Genomic DNA, 27,797 nt, shown 5'->3' with positions numbered 1-27,797 from the left:
AAAGAAAAGAAGAAGTGCATGTGTCATTTAATTATGAACTTATCACTTTAATTGTCATGTGAGCTGTCATTTAATTAGAAGACTTAATCTATCTACAAATCTCCTTCTTTCTTCCCTGCTCTCTTGCTCTCTCTTTGTCGAATATGGCAAGGAATCCAGGAGCTCGGCTCCCATTCTCTTCCATCGGCCATGACTGTCGGTTGAAATGAGTCTGATTATTCCATTTTAGAAGGATTCGGTTCTAGTCTGTGGCGGTCTCCTTTAGTTCAGTTAGTTCGAATGGTTCCTCCTAGTTTTTTTTTTCACGGATTCAGTCTCTCCTTGGTTGGATCTTAACATGCAGTTAAAGAGGGAAGATATTATATCTTTTACAGTAAATCGTCATTTTCGGTACCTTTCTATGCACGGTTTCCCCTTTTATGAATTTTTGCTTATAATTGCGTGTGGTGTTGTTTTTCTCTGAAATTTTTAACTGAGAACACAGGTATGTGGTTGTTCGTTGGGGTCCAGATTGAAATAGGAAGAATGAGGAAGATGAATTCTAGGGACGGATTTTCTAGGGTTTTATTGCAGATTAGATTAGAGTGGTTTTTGTTTACTGCTTGATTTTTCTTGTAAAAAGTCATTTTAGGACCTTGGGTTGGATCGATTTGATAAAAATAACTCATTTGGTAAAGATTTCTCATCCGGGTAAAATAGCCGTGTTGTACGTTTGAGATTAATTCGTTTAGTAAAAATGGCTTGTTTAATAAAAACAGTCGTGTTAGATGTTACATTGGATCTTGAGTAAAAGAGTCGTTTTAGACTTAGACATTTAAGTGGATTCGTTTGGTAATTAGACATTTTGGACTTGAGTTGAACTCGTATGATAAATCGAGTCGTTTAGACTTTGAAGTTGAATTTGTTAAGTAAAAAGAGACAATTTAGGAATTTGAGTTGAGTTCGTATGGTAAAAAGAGTCATTTAGAAGTTAATTTGAATTTGTTCGTTGTTACTTTCTTGTGCGTATCTGTTGATTCTTAAACAAGTTCAAGTGATGCATTTCAAGGTTCCCATAAACATAGAATCTATACCTTGTTTATAAATAAATGAAGTTCTTGCATATTAATTTACTACACAAGCAATTTTGTGACATTTCAAAACATTTGTATCAAATCCTTACTTGTTGTAAAATACTCAAAATAATGATGAAGATAATATCAGATATTTTTCTTTCGATAATGGGAAGAACTACGTGGCTTTGATTCCCAGCTTAAATTATCGGGATACGTAGGAAGCTTGATAATGATTATTATCAAGTCCAAGCCAATTAAGTAGGTTAGATAAATATTTGTCAGGAGTTTATTGGATTATTGGATTAGCTAATATAGAAAATTCAAAAGCATTTATTCGTGTAGTGTAGGAATTAAGTGACAGAAATATAGAATTGATATTACTGCTGAGTGAATTTGTTTTTTTTAGAACAGTTTGGAGACTATAGATCATTGGAAATAAAAATTTGTTATGGATTGTAATGCCTAAGTGTAGGTTTTACAGTATTGAGTTATGAGGTAATTTTGTTAAATTAATGGTGATAAAGTTATAAATGCTTACCTAATAAGTTAGGGGCCATTTTCTTTGAAATGAGAAATGTACTTCTAAACCATAGGCGTTCATTATTATGTCTCACTGTCATATCCGATGCCCTTTAGGGTCTGGTGTGGCAATATGGTATCAGAGCCTAGGTTAAATTCTTCGGACCTAACTTAAGATATATAGTGGTTGAGGAATATGAATAATTGATGATGGTTCACAAATAATTTGGGGGGAATTTTCGAAGATTATATTAGGCATTCAGTCATAAAATAGAGATTATAATAGAGGTTAAGTTTAAATTTAATGTAAATAATTATGTGAATCTTTGAGTGAAAGTATATGACCAAAAGTTTTCTAGAATTTGGCATTTAAGAGTTTTAGAGATGTAATAAATTATTTGGGTATTAATAAAAGTTTATGGGTTAATTTTATGCTTTTAAAATATAAATTTTAAGTTTTGGAAAAAAAATATGAAGCTAAGATTTAAAGGATCTAAACTGATATTTTGTTAGTTTACATTTATAATGGCATAAATGGATTATTGGGGTTAATTTAATTGTTTTGTAAAAGTGGTTTGTGAGATTTTCTATAAAATTCAATTTAGAAAAAAAAAATATGGTAATTAAGAGTGAAAGAAAATGAAAGAATCTGTACAGGGTTTGAGGGTTTGATAGAATTTCAGTGTTCCGAATTCAATAGGATCTTCGGTTCGACTTGATTATTCTGGTTAACAGTTTGTATTCGGGTAATAAAAATAAAAATAGTCTGTTAAGGATATTTGGATTTAAAATTGTTTTAAATGTTATCGGTATAATATTTTGAACAACTTTAATTCTTTTCAACTTAGTTAAATTCAAATTTGCATAAACTGACTTTTATTCGCGAGTTTAAGATTAAATTAGAGAAAATAAGTATATTTATGAGTATTATGGTTTTTAATGGAAATTGATGGTTTTGATGAGCTTATGTTCAATTCTTTGGTATTTTGACGAGAGAAAACAACAAAATTGATGTTTGGAAATTTTATGAGATTAGTTGATAAGAAAGGTAATTATGTATATATATACTCATACTTTAAATGAATATTTTGGAAAGGAAATATTTTTGGTATCCATCAGAAGTAGTCCAGATAGGTGAGTTTGTTATTTAAAGACCATATTTAGTGAGAAATATGGCATGTGTACACAGTCTAAAGACCTAATCGGGTATTGGCAGCGAAGTGTGGGGTAAGACCAATACGGGATTAGACAATGTTAAAGAGATGTCTTGAATATGTTTATGTGTATGAACCGATATATGGGAGGATACTCGGCGATGGATACAATATTGAAAATTGATTTGAACTTTGGTTTTAATAAGGTGTTTATATAATGATCATTATGTTTTGAATAGCTTTGATTTTGATGGTTTTTATGGAATTTTGATTAAATTGCTATTTTGGTGGAAAAGTTTTTATAAAATCGAAGTTTGGTTGGAAATTTGGTGAATTTTGATCTAGTTGGTATTTTAATAGAAAAATGTTTAGTATCCATCGGGAGTAGTTCGGACGGGTGGCTTTGATATTTGAAGACCATGTTCAGTGAGGGACATGGCCTTTGTACACATTTGAAAGACCTAATCGGGTATTGGCAGTGAAGTGTTGGGTAAGACCAATACGGGATTAGGCAAGGTTAAAGAGACATCTCGAATATGGATATGATTGGAAATATGATAAAGGGGATGTACTTTCTGATGCATACATACGTTAAGCTAAAATATTATGTTTTTAAAGAAATGCTTTGGTTGAAATAATATTTTGAAAGATATCGAGGAAGGCGGACCATTCATATTGTAGAGATTTGAAAGAACATGAAATTTTTCTGTTTAAGATTTGAAATAGATAAGTTGGAGTATGAGAATTTAGGAATTTTGAGGGCAAAATTCTTTAAGGAGGGGAGAATTGTCACGTCCGTGCCTAAAAATATTAATTATTAACATCAAGGGAAATTTTTATATCAAATTGAATTAATTTTTATTTGGAATAACATTTCAAAATCATCATTTAATTATATTAGATCGAAAATAACATCTTTCGATTAATCCTCGATTTATCAATAAGGGTTTGGTCCCCCAGACTAACGCGCAACAGTTTTTTTTAAGAAGCCTGGAATTATTACTAGGTGGTTAAGCAATTTAATCCTAACATTACTATTATGAAGTTTTGATTAGATTATTTAGAAAAAAAACCTAAGTTAGGTGTCTAATTATGCCAGTGAATAGTTGGGTTTTTCATACTCATTTTGAAAGAATTAATTTACAACTACATATGGTTTATGTGTCAAATTGTTAAATACTACCAATTATCAATACAATAAAATACAAAAAAAGAAAAAAAAAAGAAAAGAAGAAGTGCATGTGTCATTTAATTATGAACTTATCACTTTAATTGTCATGTGAGCTGTCATTTAATTAGAAGACTTAATCTATCTACAAATCTCCTTCTTTTTTCCCTGCTCTCTTGCTCTCTCTTTGTCGAATATGGCAAGGAATCCAGGAGCTCGGCTCCCATTCTCTTCCGTCGGCCATGACTGCCGGTTGAAATGAGTCTGATTATTCCGTTTTAGAAGGATTCGGTTCCAGTCTGTGGCGGTCTCCTTTAGTTCAGTTAGTTCGAATGGTTCCTCGTAGTTTTTTTTTCACGGATTCAGTCTCTCGTTGGTTGGATCTTAACATGTAGTTAAAGAGGGAAGATATTCTATCTTTTACAGTAAATCGTCATTGTCGGTACCTTTCTATACACGATTTCCCCTTTTATGAATTTTTGCTTATAGTTGCGTGTGGTGTTGTTTTTCTCTGAAATTTTTAACTGAGAACACATGTCTGTGGTTGTTCGTTGGGGTCCAGATTGAAATAGGAAGAAGGAGGAAGATGAATTCTGGGGACAGATTTTCTAGGGTTTTATTATAGATTAGATTAGAGTGGTTTTTGTTTGCTGCTTGATTTTTCTTGTAAAAAGTCATTTTAGGACCTTGGGTTGGATCGATTTGATAAAAATAACTCGTTTGGTAAAGATTTCTCATCCGGGTAAAATAGCCGTGTTGGACGTTTGAGATTAATTCGTTTAGTAAAAATGGCTTGTTTAATAAAAACAGTCGTGTTAGATGTTAAATTGGATCTTGAGTAAAAGAGTTGTTTTAGACTTAGACATTTAAGTGGGTTTGGTAATTAGACATTTTGGACTTGAGTTGAACTCGTATGATAAATCGAGTCGTTTAGACTTTGAAGTTGAATTTGTTAAGTAAAAAGAGACAATTTAGGAATTTGAGTTGAGTTCGTATGGTAAAAAGAGTCATTTACAGTAAAACCTCTATATAGGAATACACTTGGGACCGGGCTATTTGTATAACAATTGGGAGGTTATTACTAAATAGAGTTTGGTCATAGAGGTTATTGCTAAGTTGGGACCGAGTTTTTTTATAACAAAATAGAGGTTATTCCTATATAGAGTATTCCTATATATAGGCTTTACTGTAGAAGTTAATTTGAATTTGTTCGTTGTTACTTTCTTGTGCGTATCTGTTGATTCTTAAACAAGTTCAAGTGATGCATTTCAAGGTTCCCATAAGCATAGAATCTATACCTTGTTTATAATTTAATGAAGTTCTTGCATATTAATTTACTACACAAGCAATTTTGTGACAGTTCAAAACATTTGTATCAAATCCTTACTTGTTGTAAAAATACTCAAAATAATGATGAAGATAATATCAGATATTTTTCTTTCGATAATGGGCAGAACTACATGGCTTTGATTCCCAGCTTAAATTATCGGGATACGTAGGAAGCTTGATAATGATTATTATCAAGTCCAAGCTAATTAAGTAGGTTAGATAAATATTTGTCCGGAGTTTATTGGACTATTGGATTAGCTAATATAGAAAATTCAAAAGCATTTATTCGTGTAGTGTAGGAATTAAGTGACAGAAATATAGAATTGATATTACTGCTGAGTGAATTTGTTTTTTTAGAACAGTTTGGAGACTATAGATCATTGGAAATAAAAATTTGTTATTGATTGTAATGCCTAAGTGTAGGTTTTACAATATTGAGTTATGAGGTAATTTTGTTAAATTAATGGTGATAAATATATAAATGCTTACCTAATAAGTTAAGGGCCATTTTCTTAGAAATGAGAAATGTACTTCTAAACCATAGGCGTTCATTATTATGTCTCACTGTCATATCCGATGCCGTTTAGGGTCATGTGTGACACCCCATCCCCGTCGGGGCGGGTCACCGATGTGGACGAGGAATCTCTGCCCCATTTGCATCCATACTTCTGCACGTGTTGATTCAACATCATTTGACGTATGTATGACTATGCAAACTATGTTCGATCGAAACAAAGTTCTTGGGATAGTAGTTCCAATTGTTGATTCAAGTGATGTTGGGTGCTTCATAGAGAATTACCGGATGAATCCAAGCGATGTTATCCCACCACATGTTAATTTTGAATCACAAAAAATAGATGCACAACTAGCACGAGCTATAAAGACAGAGAATGTTATTCGCAGTGGGTTGAAAATAGGATGATGAGTCATGTTGAAAGAGCTATCACTTGTACGTTTTCTAGAATAAACGCACACACATATCAGATCGGAGATAGAATAAAAGGGGGAGTTGTTGTCTTAAATGCAAGAACTTGAATGTGTAGGAAATGACAACTTTCTCAGTTTCTTTGTAAATATGTATGCAAAGTTGCCTATGAGCACCGAATAAGTAATGCATACCAATTAGTGGATAGTTACTACACCAATAATGCAGTTAAATTATCATAGTCCATATACCCAATTGGAATGGAAAATTGTGATCCTCCAATGAAAGTTCTCCCTATTGTAAAAGGCTCTACACATGTCGGTCGACCAGGAAGTCAAAACAGAAGACCGTCACAAGGTGAAGATCCAGTTCCAAGAATATGTAGCCGATGCGGGAATACTAGCCACACTAGGTTGAATTGTCATCAACTGCTACCAAATACAAGTCATCCTTCAAGTATAGCTGCAAGTTCTCTAAGTTCTAGAACATGATTTTGTAAGAATTTAGAACTCATTATAATAATCTTTAACTTATTGTAATAATTTTGTAAGAATTTTGAGCTTATTGTAATAATTTTGTAAGAGTATTAAACTTATTATAATAATTTTAGGGTAAATTCCAAAAAAAAACCCATGTGGTTTGGCCGATTTCCAAATAAACCCCTGTGGTTTGTTTTTACCAAAAAAAAGGAGCGTGGTTACGCCGTTACCCGAAAAACGGAAAATGGCTTAACACCGTTAAATCTGATGACGTGGCAAGGGGCAAAATTGTCCAAATCAAAATAAAAAAATAAAAATAACAAAAAAGAAAAAAGAAAATTAAAATCATAAAAAAATACCCAAATCTTAGCTTCTGGGATTCTCCTTCTTCGCCTCCTCCTTCTTCTTCTTCTCTCATGTCTCCGTCTCCGTCGCAATCCTCATCGGCGTTCGCCTCCTCCTTCTTCTTCGCCTCCTTCTTCTTCGATCCTCTTCTTCTTGGAAATTCTTCATCTTTGAAATTCTGGAAAAATTTTCAGAATCTGGAAATTTTGAAGCCCAGTGAAAATTGAGTAATTATTAGGGAAAGTAAGAGTAGGAAACACCGGAATTAAACCTGTTTCTGCTTCAGTCCCGTTGTTGATCAGACGGTGAATATTCGGCGTCAGAGTTTTAAATTGGTACCCGAATCGAAACCCATCGGAAGAAACTAAAATCACGACAGGACGGGTGAGCTTGGTCAACGGGCGCGACGTCGTTTCCAGGGAAGATGATTGCTGAATCGGAGTAGTTGAAAAGAAGAGGAAAGCGAAAGCGGAGGCGGCGGTGTGAGCAATGCAAGTGAGTAAAAGGAGAGAGATGAAGACGATTGTGGTGGTAGGTTTCTGAGTAGGATTTGAAGAATCGGAATCAGTATTGAAAGAGAGAAGAGCAGCGGATTGAATGGTTGTTTCTTCTTCTTCTTGAGTCGGGAGCTGGGTGGGTTTGGTTGAGTTCAAAATCGAATCAGAGACCATGATTATGAACTACTGATCTGAATAAAGATCAAATCGTTGTGCTTCTTTCTTCTTCTGGTTTGAAATTGAATCGATTAAGGGTTGAAGATGAAGAACTTCTGGTTTGAAATTGAATCGATTAAGGGTTGAAGATGAAGAAGAAGGAGGAGAAGAAGGAAGAAGGAAGGAGGAGAGAGGGGAAAAAAAATAAAAAAAATAAAAAAATCGATTTTCCAATTTTACCCTTCTGCCACGTCATCAAATTAACAGTGTTAAGCCATTTTCCGTTTTTCGGGTAATGGCGTAACCACGCTCCTTTTTTTTGGTAAAAACAAACCACAGGGGTTTATTTGGAAATCGGCCAAACCACATGGTTTTTTTTTGGAATTTACCCATAATTTTATACCTATCGTAATAATTTTGTAAGAATATTGAACTTATTGTAATAATTTTGTACTTAGTATAAGAATTTTGAACTTTTGAAATGATGTTTTGTAGATGGAAATAATACTTCGCGGTTTCATGAAATGCGAGTTCGCAGATGTTTTGATGCTTGCTTTAATCCATATAAAGGCTTCACCAATTTACAGACTTCTCTTTCCCGACCTGGAGCTACATAACCTCCAGGTTGTTCCATGTATATCTCTTAATCCAGATCTCCATTCAAGAAAGCTATCTTAACATTCATCTGATGTACTTCTAGATTTTACAAAGCGACGATTAAAAGTATCATCCTAGTAGACGTTATCCTAGACACGAGAGAGTACATATCAAAGTAGTCAAGGCCTCCTTTTGTCTATAACCCTTTATAACCAACCTGACCTTATACTTATCAATTGTTCCATCTGCTTTCATTTTTCATTTGAAAATCCATTTAGAGCCTAGTGGTTTAGTTCCCGAAGGAGGTCCACTGGTTCCTACGTATGCTTTTGCAAGATGGAGTCAATTTCACTCGTTTAGCATCTTTCCATAAATGACTTTCTGTCGAGCTTACAACTGACTTGTTGGTTTCAGGCTCTGCCTCTACCATATAGGTTAAAATATCTAGGCCAAATGATTTTTCTACCCTAGCTCTCTAACTCCTTCTAGGCTCAGCTTCTCCCTCAATTTCAACATCATTTTCTTATTGAGGCTCTTGACTATTATTCATCGTCTGCTATCGAATACAACACGACCTCCGAGTAGGTTGAATTTCCCCAAAACATGTAGCAGGTGCGGGAATACTGGGCATACTAGGTTAAATTTTCATTGCCCATTACTGGATACAACACGACCTCTGAGTATAGTAGCAAGTTCTATAAGCTTTAGGACATGAAGATGTACTCTTTCATAATGTGTTAACTTTCACCGCTATTGTCCTTTCCTTTTCTTGTTTGAACTCATATATTACACAATGCTTCAATCGTTATTGTGCTTAATTGTATATTTGAAGTTTAGTTATCAATTAACTTGCTAGTCAAAATCAATTATAGTATATATAATAAGTTGGCTTCGCAATATGAGAGGCTGCGAAATCTTTATATAAACCTATTTTATATAAACATCATCATCTTCTCCTTCTTCCTCTTCTCATTCTTCTTCCTACTCTCCCCCACATCCTTCTCCTTATCCTCCTCGTCCTCCATCTTCTTCTTCTTCTTCTTCTTCTTCTTCTTCTTCTTCCACGGTCTCATAACTCTCAAATAAACTTTCTAGATCCACCGCACGATTGTCGATATAGTTCTAGAGTTTCTTAGACCACAGCCACACTGATACAAATCGAAATCGGATGTAAAGGTTTTGATCATAAACCTACAAAGATATTCTTCTCAAGTCCATGCTTGAAGGAGTGAATCCCAAATGAATAAAAGGTAGAGCTCCAATTGAGGCTAAAATTGATTAATATGATAAAATTTGTGATTCATTACAAACAAAGAGGCTTATATACCTCCCCTTAAGATAGGTAAAGATACTAAATTACCCCCAATAGGGTTACAAGTGAATAAAAAAAAGTAAGGGTAGGATGGGGATAAATAGTACAAATGGTAATAAGGAAAACAAGCCTAATGGAAAAACAGTAAATAGGATAGTGGTAAAACAATAATTCAGGAGATGACAACCCTTGTCCCCTCTATTTCAGCTTGGTGAAGAAGACAACCCACACACCGAGTCACATTTCCTCACGGTGTGTGGGTGCCTTGTTGCTTATTCGTGGCTTTTTCGTCCTATCCTCACACGAGCTTCACGTGCTGAGTGGATGGTGACACATCGAGTGACACACTAAGTGGGATGTCACTCGCCGTGTTACTACATGTCTGAACTTGGAGTCAATTTGGCTTGGCCTCACACGGCCTGTGGCCTGATGCACACGGTGTGTGAGGCAGTTTTGCTACCTTTGGAAATTTGGCTCCTTCCTTCGGGCCTGTGTAGGATATGTCCACATCATTCACCTCTTCTTCAAAGGGGTTAGGCCCTAAATTGTTCCTTGTAGTTTTAAGAGACGCATCCGGTTTCCATGGGCTTAAATCTTGCACATTAAAAGAGGTTGACGTTTTCTCGAGCCAATTGGGAAGGGCTATGTGGTATGTATTAGCATTTACTTTCTTGGTCACCTTATAAGGGCCATACCTCCCCGGTTTGAGCTTACTACTTGGAGCACTAGCAAGTCTCTACTTGCTTAAATATAGCATCACCTCGTCCCAAGCTTTAAATTGAAGATCTCTCCGATGTTCATCCACCATAGGCTTTACTTTGCTATTCCGTTCTTCAATGCTTTGCTTCACCTCTTAGTGCATTTGATGATAGTCATTGGCTAAGTGTTGGGCTGTTATGCTCTTTTTTTTTGTCCCTTCGGGGTGTCGCCAAGATCAAGCGGATGGTTCAACCAATAGTGGAACTTACGGCAGCATTGTATGCAAACTCAGCTTGTGCTAACAAATAGTACCACTTATTTGGCTTGTCCCCACATTTATAACTCAACAGATTACCTAAGGTTCAATTGGCTTCTTCCGTTTGCCCATCCGTTTGAGGATGCACGGTAGTGCCATACTTCAAAGTGGACCCGAGAATAACCCATAGGGTACGCCAAAAGTGACTAACGAACTTGGTGTCCCTATCCGACACTATGCTTTTTGGAACTCCATGCAACCTCACTACCTCCTGGAAGAACAACTTTGCAATTGTCGTGGCATCATTGGTCTACGAGATGGGATGAAATGTGCCATTTTAGAAAACTGGTTGTAGACACCGAGTCGGAGGACCTGTGACGAAAACCTGAAAACAAGACGGTTGAAGCGATTGATTCCGGAAGTTTTGAAAAAATATATAAAGAATAATAAGCGAAGGAAAATCGGCGGCACGGGACGTGCGCTCGGCGTCCGTCGGACGCACCGCGAGTGGCACGCTCTCGACGTCCGATCAATGCCCGGGTCCGGTGGCACGGTGCGCGCTCTCGTGGGCCGCTGAGCGCAAGCGCCCGGTAGCGCGAAGCGCGCGTTCGGCGGCCGCGACGTGTGAGCGTCCGACGGCACGGAACGCGCGCTCGGTGGCCGCGGGGTGCGCACGCCCGACGGCGCGAGGCACGCCCCGAGGGTCGTCGGGCGGGCGCCCAACCACGTCGGGCGAACGCCCAACGACCGTTGGGCGAACGCCCGACGAAGGTTGGGCGATCGCCCAACAAATGTTGGGCGGCCGCCCAACATTGTTGGGCGGCCGCCCAACTCTTGTTGGGCGGTAGCCCAACACAAGGTTGGGCGGCCGCCCAACCCCAATGGGCGACGCCCAATTTCCTTTGGGCGTCGCCCATTGGTCCGGGGACCCGTTTGCCTATAAAAGGCACGGATCCCCATGCAAAAGGAGGGGGGATTTTTGGAGAGAGCTTTCTCACTCTAAACATTTTTAGAGAGAGAGAATGAATTTTTTTGAGAAAAATATTTTTTTTTCTCAAAAATTCCAAATTTCCTAAAGTTCAATTTTTACTAAAAAAAATATAAAAAAACGGAAGATCGTGGTTCGTGGAATCAATCGGCTTCGACTGTCAGATACCGAATTTAAGGTATTATCCGAGGACTAGACTCTCTTTATTTTATTTTATTTATCTTCTTCTTCTATTTATTTTTATGTTATAGTTTTTATTTATTTAGTTATTCATTTATTTTGTCACGTTTTATTTAATTAGCGTATTTATTTAATTTTCGTTTCGTGTTGAATAAAATTCGGTTTTGTGTTAAAATAAAAAACCTCGTTTTGATATCACAATACGAACCGTGATCCGATAAAAAGGTAGTTCGGGTATCAAAAACGTTGTAATTATAAGTTTTTAATTTAAAAAGAAATTTTCAAATAATGTTTTAAAATAAAAACATCGTTTTAGGAATTTCCGTTTTCGACTATGATCCATTTTTGGTAGTTCGGAAATCCAAAACGATTGAATCAGATTTGATTTAAAGCTTTTGAATAAATCTGGAAAATATTGGAGTGCTGCTGTAATTTCCCCTTTCTCTCACTAAATGCTATTTACCGACGGATTTTCCGTCGGTAAATCTGCTGAAATGTAAAAAATGCTGTTTTGGTCCCTGTTTCTTAACTTTTAAGCTTTTGGTCCTTTATATATATATGTATAGTTATGTAATATATACTTTTAAGTTATTTTTAAATACTTTGTACATATATTTATTTAATGTGTCTATATATTATTTTCAATTAATTAGACTTAATAAAGTATATACATATATATATAGATTTTTCTTCTCATTTCATTTAAGTTATATTGGGTCTTATTTTAAAATATTATTTATTTGGGTTTTTGAGGTAATTAATTAGTAGACGTTTAGAGGATAATTAGGAGTCATTTTAATGTTTAATGTATATTTGGGAAAGTCATTTTCTATATATTACAATAGTCATTTTGGGGATATAGAGTTTATTTTCTTATTAACAATGAATTTCGTTTATTATTTTACATGTTTTTTTAATAAGGTAAAAATATATTTAGTATCTTTCATTTTCATTATTATTTATATATTTAGCTATTGAGTAGCATCCTTTATTTGGTTTTCTAAAGTTATATGTATATCATCATTTTTAAATGAATGTATATATATATGCCTATATTATTTTCTTTATTCTTTGGGCCATTTAGGGGTCCATGTGTCAAATGGGCTTTATTTGGGAGTGAATTTTGGTTCAAATATGTTTATTATTGTAATTATAATAAGTAGAGAATCCATTAAGGAAAAAGGGGGAAAATAAATCATAAAAAGAGTTTTCAATTTAATTATTTAAACTAAAGGTTTTTTAGAGATTCTTAATGTAAATAAATAGTGTTTTCTTGACATTTCAAATCGTTTCTTAAAACATCACGCTTTAAAACCTTAGTCCGTTCCAAACGACGGATTAAGCGAGCCTTGTAATTAAAATCGTTTTCATTGTAAATAATAGAGTTTTGAATCGTTTTCTTAAATGATTTGTACAAAATAAAATTGGCTTGTATGTTTAACCACGTTTTCTTATCAAAGGTTTTTTTATCTCAATGTTTTCAAACACTCGAGTCGTTCCAACGGCGATTCGGGTAAACTTCATCAAACGGGGTTTTAAAACGCACCTAAATCGTTCCAACGGTGATTAAGGTGTGAACCATGTAAATAAACTCGTTTTGGGGGAATAAGTTAGTGTAGAATAAACACACGATATGACTTTTAAATACGGTTGTAAATAAATCACTTCTTTCTCCCCCCTCTCTGTGTATGTATAACATAAATGAGTGATTCTTTACTAATATGGCTTTTCAATAATATATGCTCAAAACGGTTTCAAAAAAAGAGAAAGAAAAGGGTTTCAAATGAATTTTAAACTTAAAGAAGTATACGATTAATCCGTTATCGCCTAACATGCTGAGTAGGAGGCCGGTGGTTCATAACCGGGCGATGTCGGGGTGCCTAGTAGCCTTTCTCCGAAAAGGAGCTAGCCTTCTCGGCTCGTACCTAAGTTTCCCGAACCCACACCGGTCTCCCGCAAGGGATCAGTGTTCATTTTCCCATTCGTGGGTGGCGACTCTTCCATATCTCCGAGCTCCGGTCCTGCCGAGCAGCTTGATTCCACGATTGGTTGCTTTCGGCGCCAATCACCGCTTACGTCGCCATGAGGTTATCCACCCCCCGGTCCGCCCGAGAGATTAGGCCGCGGCACCTCGTCTAACACCGGTCAACAAATATAAAGATGGAATCCATACCTCGTTGCATTCTTTGTATCCCCAACACAAAGCCCATGGAGAGGTCCTTCCATATTGATTCTGGAATGCCCTAATCTAAACAGTAGGCTTATGTGGCATAACACCGTTAGTCTAGTAATCCTATAATACCAATTAACATATTACACATCATTAAAACTAATTTTAAACCCTAATAAAAATTATAATACATGGCACATAATTATAAAAAATGAAAAAACCCTAAAACTCATCCAGCAGACTCTTCCCTTTATCTCGTTGAAATCCAATGCACCTTTGAGCCACCTTGAGCTCTGTTTGAGCGACGATCTACTACGGGAACGATTGAGTGAGAGTGGGAAACAACAAAAAGCAACGGTGATTTCTTCTCTGAGAACGACATAGAACGACGGATTTTTCTTCGGTTCAAACCGTTTCAGTAAGTCACTCTTTCTATTTCTCGATCTTTCTCATGGTTTTTTTTATGGATTTGCTTTGTTTGAGAACAAAGAAGAAAACTCTAAAAGGGAACAAATCCATGGAAAGGCTTGGGTCTGTTTAATTTTGTTTGCTAAGCTGACTTGGACCCTTGAGCTGCCGTGTGAGGAGTTCCTATAAGTGAATATTAGTAAATGATCTAGTAAACAAGTAAAATTGCTACATTCACGCTTGTTGAAATCTGGTATTTTGTTTGATATTTTTGTGAGGGGCTCCCTTTTTGGATTGTATGCAAAGTGCAGTTATTTTCAGTATGCCATATAAGTGTTCGATGAAATGTCTGACACAGATGTGGTGAGTTGGAATGAGAGAGTCTGGGTTTCATTTTGTTGGGAGGTATACCTTTGTGTTTTCCGAATTCTGTTTCCATTTATATGTGATGTAACATTTCTTTAATTACAAACTGTATTTTTCATTTAATTTAGCAAACAAAATGCATGTTATAAGTGTGATAACTGGTATATTTGTTCTAATACCAAGTTATATTTGTTCTTAATTCTTGATAATCGAGAGAAGCCCATTATGCACACTCCTCCCACGTTTTAAGTGTGATAACTGGTACCTCTATGCTCTTACTTTATTCAAACTGATGAATATTTATTTTTAAGGTAGCTTCTGGCTAATCTATCGTATCTCGTTGTGTTCTCATTTAGTTTAAGTAGCTCTAGTCAATGTGCTAGTATTAGGAAATTAAGGCTGCCAACCAAAACCTGCCAACCAAAACAACAAAACACTATGCTTAATTACAAATGTAGGTACAGAAGAGCAATGTAGAGTCAAGGAAGTATCAGACCTGGCAAAACACAAATGAGTTGAATATCAAAGTATTGAGAATATCTGTAGCATCTGAACCACTGAGTTCCAACAAATGTTTCCCGTCGAAATTGAGAACTCCAAGGACAGCCAGTTGATAAACACTCTGACCAAATATATTTCTCAACAGGAGGTTCTGTAGCTAGTGCCAAGGCCCTAAGAGTGTCCATTATCATGTTCACCCAAAGCAGTTGCACAGCTGTTAGGGGAGCAGTCCCTGAAATATATATATAAGAAAAGATAACAATTGTTACTCTGTTTCAGCAATAGTGCCTTCATGATCTAAATTGACAAAAGCCTCGTAAAACAACCACGTTAAGGAGAGAAAGGGAGAGAGAGAGAGCATTAAATTCACATCTTCCAAAATTAAGTAGCTCTAGTCAAGGAGTTCAAAATTACTAATTGTGTCTATGATTGTATGGTTTCTTGGGTTGAATCTTTCTTGTTCACCCTTGTAAATTTCCATGTTATTGTATAACAGGTATTATTTTCTACTAGTGGCACCTCCGTTTTCTCAATTTCATCAGGAACATTACTCTGAAATAAGTTGCTTCCATATGTCGAATGAAGTTACATAATTGGCTGAAATAAACTGGCAAAAATTGATTTCTCTTGCAAAATATATTTGCATGATATACCCTGGTTAATAGTGTCCATTATGATGAGTTAAGACCTCATACATTTTCGCAGGTGCTGGACTTTATAAATGATGCAGTTGTTTCAATGGATACATTTGTGATATGGGATATCTTCTAACCAAGCTACATTTTATAGTGTCCATTAATAGTGTATCTAATATCATTGAGGATCATGATATGGGATATCTTCTAACTAAGCTACATTTCTTCATTTTTTTTCTTTGCTCCTATTCATTTCATCCTGATTTTGTGTGATGTGCATGATTAGGAAGTAGGAAATTTAATATTATACCACTTGTCTTGCAGTAGGCAATTTGGCTTACTAAAGCACTTTTCTATATGTATATTAGTTTGTGTACTTTTGCATGTATAGGTGAGAATTAGACTAGATCCTTCAAACATAATAATAACTTCACAAAAGAAAAAGAACTTTTGCTATTTGTTTAGATTGCAATGTGCTTTATTCAAGTAAGTTTCAAGTTACTAATACCCCTACCTGTGATTTCCAGCCATAGATATTGTTGATGAAGCAGCGACAAAGCTTAAAATGGAGAAGTTCTCTCTAAAAAATGACACTGATAAAGCATCCAAAGAGAGGTTAAGCAAGCTTGACAACGATTTGGATGAGTTTAAATAGAAGTTTGCAGATCAATTGTGTACTTAGGAATCAATTTTATGACTTATGTAATTTTAGAAATAACACTTGTAATATATCATTTTAGATCTATTTATGAAATTTATGAAATTTTGATATTATATGCTCTTTTTCAAATGATTTGAATGTTTTGTTGATTTAAATTTAAGTAATTGGTTAATTATTATTATTAGGTATAAAATTTATTTATAAGTATAATATAAAAATAAATAAATTACTAATAGGGGCACTTAAAAATCGTCCCTACAGCTAAAGTTGCAAATTTAGAATTACTGTATAGAGGACGAATTTCGTCGCTAATCTGTAGGTGTGGGGACGAATTTCATCGCTAATCTATAGGTATGGTCCCATTTGGCGACAGATTTAGAGTGATTGATGTGGAATTTTTCGTCGTGTAATGTTTGTCGCGAAATTTCGTCGGGAAAAATTTCGTCGTGTAGCTGGTTGAAGTGGCAAGTGATGTGGAGGCTGACGTGTTACACTGTTAGTGACATATCATTAGTCTGTTAGATTAGGGCATTTTTGTTGTAATTTGAAAAGTTTAAGGATATATTTATTAGTTTATTTGATATAAGGGCAAATGTGCTAAAACAGATAAATACAAGGGCAAATATGTGTATTAACCCATTAAGAAAAGAAAAAAGCAATTCCACTAGCTAGCATTCAATCAGGCAGGCATAATAAGGCCCACAGGTTATAATTAATAGTTATTGCCATTCTAAACAGTACATATCCATATCCATAGCTAGAGTTACTCGAAATTAAAATCTAATCAGAAAATAATTAGCAAAAAGCAGGTTAGATCTTTTACCTTTCATTTTTAAGTTTATTAAACTTTTGAATTTTATTTCAATATATTAAAATTTTCATCTTTTATTTTTTCTATCGTATTTAAATCTTTAATAAAAAAATCAACTTTGTATAAAATTCGGTTAATAAATTGTTATTCATTTCAACTTGTATTTTCTACCGTTTGAAAACCATTTTTAATATATGTAATGTGATTATAAAAAGGGACAATTACTAAACTAGCCCTTTTTAGGAGTTAGTTTACATTTCTAGATTAACATATTTTAACAGACAACTTCCAACTTTGCCATTGTCTTCTTCCATAACATAACTTTGTATCTTTCCCCCTCTCTCTCTCTCTCGCGCGCTCTCTCTCTCTAAAGAACAAAACAATCTACAGAACGACTAAGAATACTACAACAATCAATCCAACCCACTTAGGAGTCCAAACTCCCAATCTCCACATCTCAACTCAACACCTCTAACTTTGAAGCAAAACTCCATGGGTTTTAGGTCTTTATATTTGATCTCTCTTGTTAAAAGGGTATGGCAGATGACTCCTGCAAATTGTGTAAGTTCCATCTCACAATATTGCCCGAAGCAACTTTGCTTAAGTAGCTTTCTTTGATTTGGTGTTAAATTGTTCATTATATTTTTTGCTGAATCTCCGTTACACCTAACTGTGATGACGCTTTCCGTTCCAAATGCTTTTTCATACTTATATTCTAAACCCTCCATGGCTTTCTTGGAAAAAGAAACATGCTCATCTCTCTTCCTCTTTTGTCCATGATCATGCTGAACTTTATTGTAGATATATCATAAGCTAACATACAAGTAAGCTAATAAAGAAGTTAAGCTAAAATGGGCTACATAGGCTAAAATAAGAGAGATATCGACAATTAGGTTGTCGATATCTATGTGATATCGACAATTAGGTTGTCGGTATCACATAGATATCGACAATTAGGTTGTCGATATCTATGTGATATCGACACATATCGACCAAACACTTATCAATTGCAAATAGGATATCGATTGATATCGACAAATATATGCACGAAAATAGAAAATAAACAAACAAGGAATGGAGGGTTTGTTGATATCACGTTGATATCGGCAACTGCAAACCCAAATGAACCCTAAAACCAGAAGAAGTAAGCAAAACGAAAGGTTCCTTCTTAAACCCAGCAAATGTACATACAATAAAAGAACCCATAAGTAAAATCAAGTTATTTGCCCTCTTTTTCGTCCTTCCTTCTGAATCTGATTCGTTCTCTATGCTTCACGTTCTCGCCATGTCCAGTCGAAGTTAGAGAGATTCACCGGAGGAAATCGTCGGATTCGCATAATGAAACATCGGTAAGTTAGAGAGAGAGAGAGAGAGAGAGAGGGAGAGAGAGAGAGAGGTGTTAGGTTAGAGAGAGCGGGGTCTTTCAGAGATGAAGTTCATTATTAATGACGAGGGCAAAGTTGGAAGAATTTGTTGACATATGTTAGTTTTAGAATTTTTTTTGAAAGGAGCTAGAAATGTAAACTAACCCCCTAAAATGGGCTAGTTTAGTAATTGTCCCTATAAAAAACCGTATTTCAAAATGTAAAGAACATGACACCTAACTAATTTGGAAAAGAAGAACTTAGAGGGTGTTTGTTTTATCTTTTCGGAGGAGCGTTTATTGTTTCACTCCAAACCGCAGGAAATATAGCATTTGGTTAGGTTTATATAACCGCATCGTTTAGCATTTTCTCTCGAAACTGCAGCGTTTTTGAGCGTTTCATGAAAAGCTCCTATTTGGAGTTTTTCATAAACAGTTGTTTGCAGTTAGTTGTTATGGACAGAATTATCCTTCTTATTTCCACAAAATATGTTTATTCTTTAACATTATTTATATTTCTACAACATAATTACCGGAAAACAAGATTTTATTGCGTTCAATAAATTTTTTATATAGATTATTTTTATTAATTTGTGTAACACATTTTTTATTTTATAATAGGATAAGGTGCAAAAATACCCCAATATTGTCTTTTGTACAAGTTGGACAAAAAAATTCTGATATTTCATCGAATTTATAAATATTAATTTTTAATTTTATTATTAAATCACAAAAAAAATATGAAATATCTTTTTTAGAACTACTGGTATGTGTAATTGGTGTATAATAAGAAATAAAATATCTATGTTTTCTAATAATATCTGAAATCGACCCAATTTGCCAATGTTAGAGGTAAAATTGCTCTTAACTGCCAGCGTTATGGGTAAAATTGCACCATTTTAGACATTACGAGTAAAATTATTTCTAGTTATAAACGTTATGTGCATTTTTTCACATTTTTCCTTTTATAATTTCATCGTTAATTAATTTAAAACATGTCCATTTTAGACATTTTAAATCCGAACAACAACAGTTCAATATAATTTTACCAAACACTAGTAATTAAACAGCTAATAACAAACAGCTAACAACAACTGCAACAACTATTAGCTAACAACTGAACCAAACATGCCCTTATACAATTACAAATCATATTGTTTCTAATGTCTAATTTTTTACTTTTTTTTCTTATAAAAATTTAACATCCAATTAATATTTACTATAGATAAACAATTAATTTTTATATCATATGTTTTTTTTATCAAATTTTTGTATCATATGTTCAATTTTTTTGAAACCAATCATATGTTCAAATTTTGAAAGTTGAAATTATTGATTAATCAAGGGTTAATTACAAATAACTACCTCGTGGTTTGATCGATTTGCAGATTGGAACCTGTGGTATTTTTTTTTTAAAACACAATCTTGTGGTTGCAAAAATTTACATGTTTTTTTACTTTGCTAAATTTGACCAATAACAACCTCAAAATGAAAACTTTCAAGAATTAAAATTGTTTAGTATCATATACTATGGAACCATGTTTTTAATTTTTCAAAATCATCATTTTTGGAGTTTTCTCTCTTTAAACATTATCTTTTCTATCTCATAAAAAACAACACTAATGACCTCAAACCTAAAAAATAGAAGAATTAAAGTTTCTTAAAATATCATTTAACTCTTGAAAATTATCATTTCGAGGTCGTTAACGACCAAATTCTGACAAAGTGAACTCAAATGCAATTTTTTTGCAAACCACGAAATTGTATTTGCAAAATTTTGCAAACCATAGAGTTGTGTTTGCAAAAAAAAAAACCACTGATACCGATATGTAAATCGGACAAACCATATAGTATTTGTGATTTACCCATTAATGATTAGCAATTAATCATTATATAATGGATTAGAAAATACTTTTATTTTTTTAAAAGTCATGTGACAAATTTGAAGTTGGAGTGTGTGCGAAAGATGGCAGACTGGGGAAAAAATTTCAATGTGCATTTTCAGAGCCAGATCAGGAAATGGAGGCGGCAAATGGAATCACTGGATGGCAAAAGGGACGGGGCTTCAATTGCCCAATTTTTCCTTGCTAAAAGAAAACTAAATGAAGTGTTGGAAGCAGAGGAGATGTTCTGGAAACAAAGGGCTAAGATCTTTTGGCTGACCAAGGGAGACAAAAATACTCAATTTTTTCATGCCAGTGTGAAAGCAAGGAGACAACAGAATCGTATTGCATCCCTTTGTGATGAAGTGGGTGTAATTGTCGATAATCAGAATGATATGCTAAGCTATGCACAACAGTATTTTCAGTCTGTATTCACGGGAGCTTGGACGGCCGAGTCGGAAGCAGTGAATGTTATTGAAGCAGTGATTGACACATCGACAAAAGAAATGCTTACGGCTCCTTTTGAGTTAGAGGAGTTCAAAAATGCCCTGTATTCTATGAGCCCAAACAATCCCCTGGCCCTGATGGGCTAAATCCAGGTTTTTTTCCAATCTTTTTGGAATACTATGGGAAGGGAATTGGGAACGGCATGTGTGAAATGGCTTAGTGATGGGGAGTTCCCACCAGATCTAAATGACACTACAATTGTGCTTATTCCTAAAATTGAGAATCCTAGAATGCTAAAGGATTTTCGGCCGATCTCTCTTTGTAATGTGCTCTACAAAATCGTTGCAAAGGCCTTGGCTAACCGGTTAAAAGGTGTTCTGCCACAAGTAATTAGGGAAACTCAATCTGCTTTTGTCCCTGGAACGTCAATAATTGATAATGTGCAGATGGCCTTTGAAAGTATTCATTTTATGAAAAGGCAGAATAGGGGGACCTCTGGGCAGGCGGCCCTGAAAATTGATATTAGCAAAGCCTATGATAGGGTGGACTGAAATTTCTTGAAATTAGTGATGATCCGTATGGGATTTCATGATACATGGATTAGATGGATGATGCTTTGTATAACAACGGTTAGGTATAAGGTGGCAGTGAATGGAGAATGTTCTAAACAAATTGTCCCTGGCAGGGGACTCAGACAGGGCGATCCCCTTTCTCTCTATTTGTTTATACTGTGTGCCACAGTTCTTTCTAAATTGATAACGAAGGCTGAAAGCGAGGGATTAATTTCAGGGTGCAAAATTTACAAAAGGGCACCTTCGGTTACACACTTATTCTTCGTTGATGACAACTTTTTGTTCTTTGGAGTCACAATAAATGAAGCCAGAAAGGTAATGAGTATATTGACTGAATACAAGGCGGCTTCTGGACAGGCTGTGAATTTGAGCAAGTCGGGTATTTTCTTTAGTGTGAATGTCACAACTACTTTGCAGAACGAGCTCAAAGGAATATTGAAGGTTAACACACCTATGGATACGGGTCGTTATTTGGGTTTGCGTTCGCTAATTGGGCGATCCAAGAAGAGGATTTTTAGCTTTCTGGTGGATAGGTTAAGGAAAAAATTTGGAGTTTGGAGTTTCAGATTCTTATCCCAGGCAGGCAAGGAGGTGTTGTTAAAGTTAGTGGCCCAGGCTCTACCTACCTTCTGTATGAGTACGTTCCTCTTACCTTTATCTATTTGTGATGAACTGCAAAAAATGATGAACTCCTTTTGGTGGGGTATGAAACCTGATGGGGAAAAAAAGCATCCATTGGTTTGATTAGGCCAGGCTATGCCACCCTAAAGACTTAGGGGTTATGGGATTTAAAGATTTGCATTTGTTTAATTTGGCCCTTTTAGGTAAGCAGGGTTGGAAATTGATAAATGATCCAAATACTTTAGTGAGTAAAATGTTCAAAGCGAAATATTTTCCGCGGGAAGACTTGCTTTTCTCTGAATTAGGCAATAATCCTAGTATGGTTTGGAGAAGTATTTGGAGTGGCCTTGTAATACTTAGAAAAGGGGTGATGTGGAAGGTGGAAGATGGTAGTTCAATTAGAGTTTGGAAGGATGCATGGGTACCAAAACTGAACGATTTTTGCATAAATTCTTTTATGGTCCCTGGGATGCAAGATTTAAAAGTTGCTGATTTGTTACTTGAAAATGGTAGGGGATGGGATGTGGATAAACTGAAGGGGTGCTTTAGTGAAGCTGAAGTGAATGCTATTGTGACATTATCTTACCCTTCACTATCCGTGAGGATAGAAGAGTTTGGAACTGGTCAAACAACGGTTTTTACAATGTGTATTCAGGTTATATTGCTGGGGTGGAGGTGGAGGAGGAGAGGTTAGTGAATGAGGGTTAGATGAGGATTTGGAGCCTGAATATGCCCCCTAAACTGAAGCTATTTATATGGCGAATTTGCTCGGGCAGCCTACCCACTCAGGCTAGACTAGCCCAACGTCGCGTGCCAATCACAATTGAATGCCCTGTGTGCGTGGAGCATGATGAAATGGATAACCATTTATTTGCTGATTGTTGTTCTGAAGGTGAACTTTGGCGAGCTGGTCTTCCAATCCCACAAACTAACGGGATGAATTTTGTAGATTGGTTAATGCATGCAATTTGCGGTCCGAATTTGGAGTCCATTGACAGACTCTGTTGTGCTTTAAAGACCATTTGGGATCACCGAAATAGAGTCCTCTGGAAAATGACACGGTGGCCGGTGGATATTAGCTGGCGACACTGTATCGATGAACTGCGGGATTGGAGGGCTTACCAGCAGAACTCAAAGAATAAGCCAATGGTGAATTCTGGAACTCTATCGGGTAGCAGACATCAGCGACACCAGGGAAACAGTATACCATCTGTCCCGTCTGCTGCAACCGCATCACATGAGCCACTAGATGTAGCAGCGTCGTCACCTACGATAGAAGCTATGACATCGCAACCCGCGGTGCCTGTCGCACAGGCTATCGACATCATCCAGAACCAGCAAAACTGCCAAAGAGAGGCAACCGTGCATCTTGACATAAGGCCGCCTGGTCCCGTGCAAAGCCGAGAAAACTATGGTCTTATCCAGGCTCGGGAAATGATAAAATGGAAGCCGCCGGAAAGGGGGTCACTAAAGTGTAATGTCGACGGTGTTATTTTTAAGGAAGCTGGTAGCTGCGGGATGGGAGCAGTGATCAGAGATGAAACAAGTACCTTTCTGTTCTGCAGCAGCAGCTGCATTGCTAGTCTTAGAGAACCTAAGGTAGTCGAGGCATTAGCTTTACGCACGAGTATGATCTGGCTTGCTTCTATACGTTATACACATGTTGAATTTGAATCAGATGCCAAGCTTGTTATTGATGCAATTCTTTCCAACAAAAAGGATATCTCAGAATTTGAAACGCTCATTCATGACTATCGAGTTATCCTTGAGTCTAATCTTTCTTTCTCAGTATCGTTTGTTAGTCGGTTAGCGAATAGAGCTGCTCACTTGATAGCTAGGCATGCCTATTCTAATGCTAACGATTTTTTTTATCTTCTGTTGTGCCGAATTAGCTATCTAACGCTATTTTTGAGGATGTAAATCTCATTCATCTATGAAATGCATTATTTTGGGTTAAAAAAAAAGTCATGTGACAAATCAAATATAATTAGTTAAATAAATTGATTACACGGTTATAACAAAAACTATTAGCTCGAGTTGGGAGAAGCTCCCATAGTAACTGAAGTTTCCTTTAACTTCATTGAGAAATTGTACTATACGATACACTCGGGCAGGCCAGGTTGCGCATATAGTCTAATCTTCTATCAATGGTTTGATGAGTGTAATTATTATTAGAAAAATTTAAGAAGTACTCCCGAAATAATACTTTTAATTAATCAATTCGTGATACCTGTATATATATATTTTTCATCAATAATACTCATTTAATGGTATTTAAAAATGATTTTTATTGGCGGGTGTATTTTGATATGGTTGAGCATCCCCAGAAGTATGGTCCCGGATTGGCCAGTGTCAAGTCACATAGAGGTCCATCAAAAAATATTAAGTTATAATTTAATTGCATAGATATGGGTGTAATGTCTAATAAGATGTTGCAACTCTCCTTGACCACCTTCTTCAGGCTTGGCTGCTATCAACGTAAAACCATGATCGTGTAGGTTAAATTAAATATACTTTTCTTCTTTTTCTCCGTTACTCTTTTTATATATATATATATATTAATGATATTAAAATAGTTAAGATTTTGTTTTTTGTAGCAGAAGAAGATATGCAAGACCGGAGAGACCAAAGACAAGTAAAGGAAAGCCTCCACAGATCAATTACCTGGAACCCAAATCCATGCTTCAAAAACAACAGGTTACTCTTTCTGATGAAAGGGAAATCAATTTAAGCAAGGGAAAAGTAGATATTCTGGAATCTCACTCCTCTAAATGAGAGGTTCTAATTTTATTGTATATTATATCTATAATTAGTAGCTAGACTGAATTATATATATATATATATATATATATATATATGTTAATCTTCTTTATGCTTAAAAGATCAGTTTGTAGCCTTTTGTATTTCCTATCATGCGAACTTCTAGCGTATTCCATGGAGCTATGAAGCACGGACTCTTCCCCGTGGTCGCCGTGGCTGTGTCGGACTCGCCGGACTCGGGGACACGACGGGACACGGTGGGACTCGGCGGTGACACGGTGGAGACATGGGACACGGATGGGACTTTGCAGGGACACGGATGAGACTCGGCAGTGACACGGGGGGACACGGCGGGAACTCGGCTAATGGTGAAAATATGTAAAAGTTTAGGTTTTTTTTTTTTAAATCTTTTAAAACCTATGGTTCAATTACAAAATTTGACAAAAAAAAAACCTAAAATACATCTAATTCTCATATGTGTATCGCGATTATAAACGCTTAGAGCTTCTTTCTCTTCCTTCTTCGATTTGTTTTGTGTTTTAGCAATTTTTTATATATTTTTTATATCTAATATATATATATATATATATATATTGGGATCATGGGTTCCTAGTGGGATTAGGATCATGAGTTCCTAGTGGGATTATGTTAGATTTGGGTATTATAAATACCCCATTATGTAACCTAATCATTGTAATCTGATTTTCTCCTCCTAATAATACTATTCTCCTTCTGCCCGTGGACTAGCCAACACAACGTTGGTAAACCACGTAAATCTGTGTTTTTCGATTGCTTGTTTATTTATCTTTCATTAATTCCGCACAACAAACTGGTATCAGAGCTTTCGGTTTCCGATCGGGGTTTTGTTTTCTGGAGAGAAAGATGTCTGCGATGAACGTGAAAATCGAAAAGTTTACTGGGAGAAATAGTTTCAGTCTATGGGAGATCAAGATGCGGGCTTTGTTAAAACAACAAGGTCTGTGGACGCCGTTGAAGAAGGCAACGGGAGAAGTCACTGCTGAGATGACGATTTTGGAAGAAAATGCACATTCAACAATTATGTTGTGCCTCGTAGATGACGTCATCACCGAGGTCTCAGACGAAGAGACTGCTGCCAGTCTATGGATGAAGTTAGAGAGCTTATACATGACGAAATCTCTAACGAACAAACTTCTTCTGAAACAACGTTTGTTTGGCCTGCGAATGCAGGAAGGTACGCAACTCATGGATCATTTAGATCAATTGAACACATTATTACTAGAATTACGTAATATTGATGTGAAAATTGAAGATGAAGATGCTGCTTTGATTCTGTTTGTGTCTTTACCGCTTTCATATGAGAATTTTGTTCAATCATTTATTGTTGGTAAAGATTCTGTGACTCTGGAAGAAGTTAGGTCATCTCTTCATAGCAGGGAGTTACGCCATAAGGCGAGCAATACAGGTGCAGATAATCAGGCCTCTGGACTGTTTGCCAGCGGCAGTAAGGGAAAGGGAAACGGTGGAAAGAATAAGTCTAAGAAGCCGTTCTCAAAGGGTCCCAAGCCAGACGACACCTGTAATTACTGTAAAGAGAAAGGACATTGGAAAACTGATTGTCCAAAGAAGAAGAAGAAATCAGAAAATCAACCAGGTTCTGCTGCTGTAGCAGATGGCGACAGCAGCTCTGAAAACGATATTGCTCTAGTTGCTGATGGACACACTCATCACTCTGATGTGTGGGTTCTTGATTCAGGAGCATCTTATCATATTTTTCCAAGGAGAGAGTGGTTTTCAACTTACAAGCAGGTAGATGGAGGTAGCATTTCAATGGCTAATAGTCATGTCTGCAAAGCAGTTGGAATAGGCTCGATCAAGTTGAGGACACATGATGGTAAGTTCTGCACGTTGAACGAAGTCAGGCATGTTCCATTGATGACGAAGAATCTGATATCTCTGGGTCTGTTAGACAGCAGGGGTCTCAGCTGGTCGGGAAAAGATGGAGTTCTACATGTCTGTAAAGGTTCTAATGTGATTCTAAAAGGTGTGAAGCATGGTACTTTGTATTTCCTGCAAGGTTCCACTGTTACAGGTTCAGCTAATGCTGCATCGTCAGAGATTGCCCATGAGGATATGACAAAGATATGGCATATGAGACTTGGTCATATGGGGGAAAGAGGGATGCAGATTCTATCAAAGGATGATCTTCTTGATGGTCATAAGGTCAAAAGTCTGGAGCTTTGTGAACACTGTGTCTTTGGGAAACTACATCGCAACAAGTTCCCAAAGCTATTCACATAACAAAAGACACACTTGATTACATCCACTCTGATTGTTGGGGTCCATCTCGATTTGAGTCTTTGGGAGGTCACAGATATTTTATGTCTCTGATTGATGATTATTCAAGGATGACTTGGGTCATCATGATGAAGCATAAAAGTGAAGCTTTCAAGAATTTCAAGCAGTGGAAAGCATTGGTGGAAAACCAAACAGGAAAGAAGATAAAGAGGCTGCGAACTGATAATGGTCTGAAATTTTGTTAGTCTGAGTTTGATCATTTCTGTAAGGATGAAGGGATTGCTCGACATCACACAGTCAGGAATACACCGCAACAGAATGGTGTAGCTGAACGAATGAACCAGATATTACTGGAGAGAGTGAGGTGCATGCTCTTTAACGCTGGGTTAGAAAGAAGATTATGGGCTGAAGCGGTGAACACATCATGTTATCTGATTAACCGCAGACCACACACCGGCATACAACTCAAGACACCTACAGAAATGTGGTCAGGAAAGGTTGCTGATTACTCAAATTTGAAAGCTTTTGGGTGCACAGTTTACTATCATGTTAATAAGGGTAAACTAGAGCCAAGAGCCAAGAAATGAGTGTTCGTAGGCTATGGAGATGGAGTTAAAGGCTTCAGGATCTGGTCTCCATCAGAGAAAATGGTCATTTTGAGCA

The 27,797-nt window shown here is 36.1% G+C and overlaps 1 long non-coding RNA gene across 1 annotated transcript; it reads left to right on the top strand.

The window, feature by feature from the left end:
• The first annotated feature begins 14,031 nt into the window (after nt 1–14,031).
• On the top strand, nt 14,032–16,520 carry LOC136220641 (uncharacterized). The gene is made up of 2 exons (XR_010684648.1): nt 14,032–14,247; nt 16,267–16,520. It is a non-coding gene; the product is annotated as an uncharacterized lncRNA (long non-coding RNA).
• The last annotated feature ends 11,277 nt before the right edge of the window (nt 16,521–27,797 follow it).

This window comes from Euphorbia lathyris, chromosome 2, assembly GCF_963576675.1.
Source record: "Euphorbia lathyris chromosome 2, ddEupLath1.1, whole genome shotgun sequence".
Taxonomy (NCBI): domain Eukaryota; kingdom Viridiplantae; phylum Streptophyta; class Magnoliopsida; order Malpighiales; family Euphorbiaceae; genus Euphorbia; species Euphorbia lathyris.
The sequence above is the reverse complement of the archived record's forward strand: the minus strand, read 5'-3'. Positions and strand labels throughout refer to the sequence as shown.